Genomic DNA, 9,088 nt, shown 5'->3' with positions numbered 1-9,088 from the left:
CAATCAAATATTATTCAGCCAAGAGGAAAATAAATAAATCTTGCCATTTGCCACAACATCAATGAAATCTGAGGGCATTATGTTAAATGAATTAAGTCAGACATAACAACAAATATTGCATATCACTTATATGTGGACTCTAACAAAGATGAACTCATACAAACAGAGAGTAGAATGGTGGTTACCCTGGGCTTGGGGTGGGGGAGATGGAGAGATGTTGGTCAAAGGGTACAAACTTCCAGTCACAAAATAAGTAAGTTCTGGAGATATAATGCACAGCACAATGATTATAGTTAATAAGCTATATTATATGCAGATCTTCCTCAATTTACAATGGGTTTATGTAAGAATAACCAATAAGCTCATCATAAGTTGAAAATATCATAACATATGTAATTTATTAAATACTGCACTGAAAGTAAAAAACAGAATGGTTGCATGAGTACAGAATGGTCATTGGTGTATCTGTTGTTTACCTTGTTAATCGTGTGGCTGACCGGAAGCTGTGGCTCACTGCCGCTGCCCAGCACCATCAGAAAGTATTGTACGGTGTATCACTAGCCCAAGAAAAGATCTAAATTCAAAATCTGAAGTATAGTTTCTACTGAATGTGTATTGCTTTTGCACCATTGTAAAGTGGAAAAATCGTAAGTTGACCCATTGTAAGTTGGGGACCATTTGTACTTGAAAGTTGCTGAGAGAATAGTTCTTAAATGTTCTTATTACAAAAATGAAATGGTAATGGGTGCCTGGGTGGTTCAGTCGGTTATGTGTCTGACTCTTGATTTCAGCTCAGGTCATGATCTCAGGGTCATGAAATCAAGCCTCGTGTCAGGCTCCACACTTGGGGTTCTCTCTCTCTCTCTCCCTCTCTCTCTCAGCCCCTCCCCCCAGCTCACCAGCACTCTCTCTCTCTAAAAAAAAAAAAAACAAAAAAACAAGAAAAAAGAAATGGTAATTATGTGATGTGATGGAGGAGTTAGCTAACACTATGGTGATAATCATTTTGCAATATATAAGTGTATGAATATCAATGTGTTCTATACCTTAAATTTCCACAATGTTTTTTATCAGTTATATCTCAATATAGCTGGAAAAAAATTTTAATATTAAAGACCTGGAGAATGATCAGGTTCATCATAATATGATCCAAAACTGAAAAGTTAGAAACAAGCTAGGGAAAAGATCATATAGGATAAGAAATAATTTGTTTCAGAAAAATGTTTGCACAACACAAACATTTCCTATAGTATTACAGAGACAATGCCTTAAAAATGATTATGTATGCATTTAAAATAATATTTTAAGGATTATTTTTGACATTTGAAAATGGGGCACTTGGCTAGCTCAGTCAGAAGAGGATGTGACTCTTGATCTCAGAGTCTTGAGTTTGAGCCACATGTTGGGTACAGAGATTACTAAAAAAATAAAGTATAATAATAATGTAATAGCAAAAATGGCTTATCAGATTGCATATTCAATATGAAAATTTTGTTTAAAATTTTTTTTCAGTGTTTAAAATAAATACATTGTGGTAGGCATTTGTTATATATGTGGCCATCTGTGGTTTAGGACTTGAAATTAAGGCTCAATATTATGTGCTATCTTGACATCTGGTAAAAAGAGGAGGATCTTGAGTGACTGGCCTAACTGCAAGTTCCCCTCCCCAGTCTGCTTTCATAGATAAGATCCCCTAGCCAACTTTATCATGGATTAGCAATCCTCCTTATCACCAGGCACAGTTCCTGCTTATCCCTTAGTGGGCTTCACTTCTTTGCCAGCCCACTATTCAGGGATTATTCAAATAAGCCAATCACATCCTTCTGCCAGAACTAGGAGTCACTCTGCCCTCTTGATACTACAAAGCCTGCCTTCCAGTGTCCTTGCTTATTCACACTGTTCCTGAGTGCAACCCCCACGTAGACTTGTGGGCAAGTGGAGTTCCCCTCTCCCAGGCTGTGAGTATATGTGATTAGTAAACTGATGTTGATCTTATGAGTCTAGTGTTGGGTCACAGTGTTCAGCCATCCCTGTAACTATAGGGCAGAAATCCCTCCCTTACCAACAGGGTGAGTAGTAGGTGATCAAAATAACACCCAACAATTGTTAATTAAACACCCTTTTTATATTTGCTGAAATTCTCACCAAAATATGAAGTGTCAAAGGCAGAAGCCCTTTCTCCAGCCTTCTGTGTAGCTAGGACATGTGTATATGGCAAGGTTTCCACCCATTCAGGTGCCTGAGAGTTTGACTTGGAACATGAGTCATTAGGCCTTCAAGGCAGTGTTCTCTTGGTGTGTGTGGCAGTGGTCGTGTGAGACAGTTCATGTACAGCAATGATGAGGTTCCCTTATTTAGTCCCAGGCATCATCATGGAAAGTTGCAGTTTTGGGGAAGGTTGCAGGGTTGCAGCCAAGATGTGGCAAGAGTGTCATGATTAGATATTGTTTCAGGCTGGATGGCTTTTCACATTGAGTCTCTGACACTCACAAATCCTGTGAGGGCCCAATATCATTTTATATGTTTCTTTACTATTTGAAGTAGCCCAAGTTGGTTCTACTATTCACAACTTAGTACTCTTACCAGAATAATAAATGGCATCAGAAAAAGTAGCAGGCAGCCAGAATCCTTAAGGAGATGGAAATCTGAGATTATATGACATACTTACATCTGAAGGCTTTGAGAATAAAAATGTTACCAGATAATGGGATTCTACCATCCATACCAAGCAGTGTTTAAACAAAAGAATTAAGTAATTCTTCACCTGTGATTACTTCTGATGACAGGCTTTAGGAAATAAATGTCCACCGATCTGGGATAGTAGGATATGTGTGAGAAATGCAAGGATTGTGGCATAGGCTGATTGTTTCTAAGTGCACCGGAGAACTTACGGACATTAAACAATGTGCTCAGTATCCGAAATTCTTGTCTCAATGCATTCAAGGGTAGATAATTTCCTTGATGATATGACATTATCTTTTACATTTTTCAATAATGGAACAGTTGTAGTTGAAAATAAGATAGAAAATTTTATCCTGAGGATCACCAAATTACAAAGTCAGTTTAACTTATAATCTTATTCTCATGTAAAAGTTAGGGTATTTCTTTTTTTAAAAGAAATTTTTAATTAACATATAATGTATTATTTGTTTCAGGGCTACAGGTCTGTGATTCATCAGTCTTACACAGTTCACAGCGCTCACCATAGCACATACCCTCCCCAATGTCCATCACCCAGCCACCTCATCCCTCTCACCCTCCTCCACTCCAGCAACACTCAGTTTGTTTCCTGAGATTAAGAGTCATTTAGGGTTTGTCTCCCTCTCTGGTCAGTTAGGGTATTTCTTAAGCAAGATGGAAACGTATGAATTAATGTAGGGCTAAATGAGAGGAATCAGACCATGAGAGTACAAAAACGCCCAAGTTCCACAGAATCTCCTCAGTAAGCAGAATCAGCCTCTTTCCTCCGTCATGGGCCTTTCCCTGGCTCGCTTGGAGACTTGTAACAAGCTTTTCCTCCTGCGTGCCTGCACCACCTCTCACTGCTGTCAGTATAACTGGAGTCAGACATCAGCGTGTCTCAAGGGGCCACTTTCCAATAAAACAGGGAGGGGAAAGTTTATATACCACATAATTAGAAATACTTCACTAATTTGTGATGGCAAAAGTTTAGGGAATATATTCTGAAGGGCCTAGACTAAGAGGGAGCTAGTTTCATGTGTATTCATTTTGCAAAAGTTCATAGAGCTGTTCATTTGTTATATATGCCCTTTCTCGTATGCGTATTTCAACGAAGTTTGTAAACATCAGTAAATTGGCATGTTCAATCAATTCTGAGCATCACACTGACCCAAGTAAAGCTTTGTCTTGCTTTTCTTTCTGCAAATTGCTCCCCAGTGACTTTTGAATTCACCTTTTGTACATATCTGAATTCTTTCTGACAATAAACATTAATGAAATTCATCTCCTTCTATAGGTGCTGGCCTCCATAATTGAAACAGAGCCATTCTTTCTAAGATTTGAGCAGAAGAGGCTTCCAGATGTACAAGCAGCCTCTGCCTCTCTCCTCAGGTGTCTCCCTTTCAGGGGTCTAGTCCATGGACTCCTGCTGCCACTCTTTCCTCCCGACTTTTTGCCACCCTGGCTCCAGCACACGCAAGCCCTTTCAGTTGCTTCCACTTAGAAAATCTAAAACAGGCTGATATTTTCTTTTCTTTTCTTTTTTTTAAAGATTTTTATTTATTTATTTGACAGAGAGAGACAGAGAGCACAAGCAGGGGGAGCGGCAGGCAGAGGGAGAAGCAGGCTCCCCGCTGAGCAGGGAGCCCAACCCCAGGACCCCGGGATCATGACCTGAGCCGAAGGCAGACGCTTAACTGACTGAACCACCCAGGCGCCCCCAGGCTGATATTTTCAAAGCAAATTTTACTAAACAGGAATAAAGAATTACAAGTAGAAATCCGGGGGGAAAAAGAAATTAAGCCTGCATTGCAATAGTTAGGTTTCCAATAATAGACCTCTAACCATTTGCTCTCTATTCCCACCCCCTCTCCACCCCACTTCCATCACTTCCATTTTCCTACTTTTTTACATGGAGAAGGGTTGGCAGTAGGTGACCTCAGTATTTAGTGCATAGCTTACAACATATCAAGATAGGATCATGGTGGAGCTGGAGGGGGACTGAATATTTCTGAGGGATCCTGACTTGAAATTAAATGTGGTAATTAATGAGGTTTGGGTTAGCTCATAGACTGAGAGTGTTGTATTCATATGATAAATAGTGGCATAATGTTGGGGGAGAAAATAGTGTTGTTGGAAGTTTATTTTTTTAATTTATTTTTATTTTTATTTTTTAAAAGATTTTATTTATTTATTTGACAGAGAGAGAGACAGCGAGAGAGGGAACACAAGCAGGGGGAGTGGGGGAGGGAGAAGCGGGCTTCCCGCGGAGCAGGGAGCCTGATGTGGGACTTGATCCCAGGACCCTGGGATCCTGACCTGAGCCGAAGGCAGATGCTTAACCACTGAGCCACCCGGGTGCCCCATGTGGTTGGAAGTTTAAATGAAAAAGAAGGGTATAAGTGTTGACATTGGGCAGCAAAGCATAGTTAATGGACACATTTCGTATCTGTGGCTGACCTATATGTTTTTGAATATCCTTTCAATATTGTGGGAAGGTGTAACTGTATTTCCTGTTCTCTTCTGCACCAAGGACTGAGGCATGTGATTCACTCAGATGAATCCATAGAAGTATTTAGGTGAACTAATGCCATTACTTTGAAGCAAAAAATAGAGATATGAGTCTTTTATTTTCTCATGAAATAGACTGGTTCTAATTTGAGAGTATGTTCTCAACGTGGTTTTTTATAAACCAAAAGACAGGTATGGAACTAGGTGAAAAGGAAGCTAGATTTTATCCATTTCTGAAGTTGGACTAGATTATGAGAAAATTCATGTGGGCACAAATTCAGCTTTATAGGTATCCCCTATAATACTTACTGCTTTACAGATTATAGAGGTTTGGTGAAGATTATTTATATTATTATTTTAAAAATCACTCAAGTACGTTGGCAGATACTCCATGTCAATTTAGTTTGACAGGATATATGTTAGTGTATGTTAAACCAGCATATACTGAGGGAGTTAGCAGCATTTGTAGTTTTAATTCTATAATAGTGGGATAAGGAAAGGGAATGTAGGGAAAAAGAAAACATCCCACCCTGGAGCTGAAATATTTTGAATCTGACATCACAATTAATAGGAGGAGAAAATGAAATTTTCCTAAAGCGTGAGTTCAAAATTCCACAAGTTCTTGCCAGGCAGGGGCAGTCCATGGGCCAGCTGCAATAGCTGTGTTAGAGCCAAACCGGAGATAGAAGAGATAAGAGTAACATGGGAGCCAAATATGTACTTTAGAAAAAGCAGAGGCTTTCAAAAGGAAAAGTGTGAGGTGCCCAAAAAATCACATTCATTGTCAGAATGAAATCTGACACTCTGATAAACTATTACTTGACTCCATGTAATGAAAGATAACAGGTTACTCTAACCTGTGCCCTTCATAGTAAGCCATTAATCAAAATCTCCAAAGGGACACCCAGAAAGTCAGAGATTTTAAAAAAAAATTTCAATTAAATTTTATGTTTAAATACTTGTGGTTATCAGACTTTTAAAAAATGTGTACTCATCCCATATCTTTGTGAAGGACAATTTTTTCTTGTTGGCATAGAAATGGAAAGAAATGGTGGCTCTTGAAATAATGTTAAGGAGATCATTAGATAAATTTAAGTTAAAGTAAAGTATGTGGGGACTGAGGCTGGGTGACTTAGCCATGGTTTCCCTTGTTTCCCTGACCCACTTCCTTTTCATGCATTTAAATGAGACTAGTCAACTAGTAAAGATTTTGAAAAGAAAATCTATCTCTACCATTCATTTTGACTCTTTCACAGATCAACAGGTGATATTTACCTCATGATTGTTACAGGTTGGAGGAAAAGCTTCCTATAAAATGGTGTATTTGATTGGATTCAACAAAGTTGGTGAAAAACATCATTTATCTCTAATTGGCCCATGCAGTTTCAGTACATCCCCCATCAAAAAAAGACCCCCCTCCCCATCTTGGATGCTCAATGATGGGAACAACAGAGGGTAAAGGTGTAAGGCAGTTGTCTAAATGAGAGGCGTGAACTGTGCCATCCTCAGTCCTGCTTCCAGACTCTTCTAGTAAGGTTTCAAGCACCATAAAGCCCTCTGAGTTTTGACCTATTCTGTTGTATTGAGGTAAACAACTTTATTCTATTAGTTGCTTAAGAATACACCCAAGCAAAAAAGTCTATCTAGTCCCAGTTAGGGCCCTGCTATTATGGGTTTAGAAAGACTAAAGTCACGTTTGCAGTTGAATTTTATAATTCTGAAATTCTTTCTTACTGCCTGCTCTGATTGTCCAGGCACCTCTGCCCTTGATCTGGTCTGTTTCCGTTAACGTGACACCTGGCTTCCCCAGGGTGGTCTGCTCCACATCTGAATCATTCAGCAAGTATTTATTGAGCATCTGCAAGAAGCCAGACTCTGTGCTGGTTGCTAAGGATGCAGTTAAATAACACTGCCCGTCCTCTTGAGTTACCCACAGTCTGGTGGTGTGAAAACAGCAATCTATTGCTTTCTCTTGACAAATTCCTTGATACCTAGAAGGCTTAAAATGATAGTTTTAGCAATGAACTTCAGAAATAAAGAAAAAGCAGAAGTCACATCCTAAAAATAGTAAATAAGATGAGATGGTATTACAAGGCACATGTAAATGTTTCTGAGTTGTATTAGAAGACTTAAAAAAGACAAAATTTTAGCTTAGGTTAGATTTCCATCAATAGTTTGTAAGAAGCTGTAGAATTCTCAGTTCCACCCAAAATCTGAGACTAGTTTTTTCACTTGGTGGAGATTTCCTACCTGGTCCATGTGATGATACATTTCATTCCCTGTGGTTCTTGCCCTAGTCCCAGCATGAGATAAATAAACATCACCCCACACAGCCTCTCCATGTTGGGGTCCTTTTGTATCTTCAGGTTGTTGTCTTACGTGGGGGCCCTTTTAAAAATTCTCAAGTGTGATCCTTCCCAGGGAACTACCTGGCTCTTGTCAGGCATCCTTGCCTTGTGGTTATTTGGCTTGAGGCAAGGGGATACAAATGAATCTTCTCTTTAAACTCTTCAATACTTCATTCTTTAGTCACTGAAGGTGTATAATCACAGAAGGTGTATGATGTAACTTTCATGGGACCTGAAACTCTTTCAGTTTTTCGGGGGTGTTAAAAAAAAGAATACAAAAGAACAAATGTGAAATTAGGAATGAACGTGACTATTTACTAAGAAGGTGAAAAGAATTTAGAACTAATGACAAATTTTTTTCAAAGATTTTATTTATTTATTTGAGAGAGAGAGAATGAGAGAGAGCACATGAGAGGGGGGAGGGTCAGAGGGAGAAGCAGACTCCCCGCCGAGCAGGGAGCCCGATGCGGGACTCCAGGATCATGACCTGAGCCGAAGGCAGTCGCTTAACCAACTGAGCCACCCAGGTGCCCGAACTAATGACAAATTTTAAAAAGCTTACAAGTACCTCACAGAATTAAAAAATAGCATTTTTATTAACTGCCTCCTACACCTCTAAAATGTCTTTTTCCCTGTGATTTTTGGCTGCATATTCTTCAATCTCCTCTTCATATGCCAATGATTTAGAAATGCCATTTTCAATAGATATATTAGAAAGGTATTTCAATTTTTGCTTTGTCATGGTTAATTAAAATTTCTTTTATTATTAGTTTAGAAGTTCCTTCCACCTTTATACCTCTTTATTGGAACTGCCATATACATTTTTAGAATTCTTATAAAATGTGGGAAAACCACTATTAAGTTTCTTTCATATATGAGCTGTAAGATTTCCAGTTTTCTGGTGCAGCGAATTAATATTAAATGCCCTTTTAATGGACAATTTTCGTTGTCTCAGGAGGTACCTGTGCAAGTAAGGGGGCCCCGAAGGTTAATCTTCATTATTTTGCAGTAATCCACTGTGACCTGCTAATGTTGGGAGAATTGGTTTATAATCTCTTGGAATATATCATCTAGGTCATCCAGTCCCTTGACTTGGGATGCTAGAACTCTCAGCACCTAATCTATTGTTCTTAGCCTTTAGGACCTCAATTGAAACAGACACTTTAAGTGGTAATACATAATAATATATGGGATCTGAATAAGAGGATTATGTTAGTTTAAAAGACTAAATCAAACTGTACCCTACAGACAGAAAATAAATAGCCACCTTTCAAACGATGGAAGTTATAAGACATTGTATGGGTCATAATCTCTGACAACAATGCAATAAAACTAGAAAGTCATTATACAGGAATGTTAAAAAGGTCAACCACTCATACACCTAGTTATTTTTCTCAATAACTGTTGAGCCATGAAGGAAATAAAAACTTGTAATTACTCCAAAAATAGTATTAATGAAATCATTACATATAAAGATCTATGGGATAGTGTTAGAGCTGTAACTAAAGACAAATTGAAATTATTAAATATTTTTATTATTAAACAAAAAT

The sequence above is a fragment of the Mirounga leonina genome, unplaced genomic scaffold (assembly GCF_011800145.1).
Source record: "Mirounga leonina isolate KUSES-001 unplaced genomic scaffold, KU_Mleo_1.0 Mir_174, whole genome shotgun sequence".
NCBI classification, from domain to species: Eukaryota; Metazoa; Chordata; class Mammalia; order Carnivora; family Phocidae; genus Mirounga; species Mirounga leonina.
Note: the sequence above shows the minus strand (reverse complement) of the source record.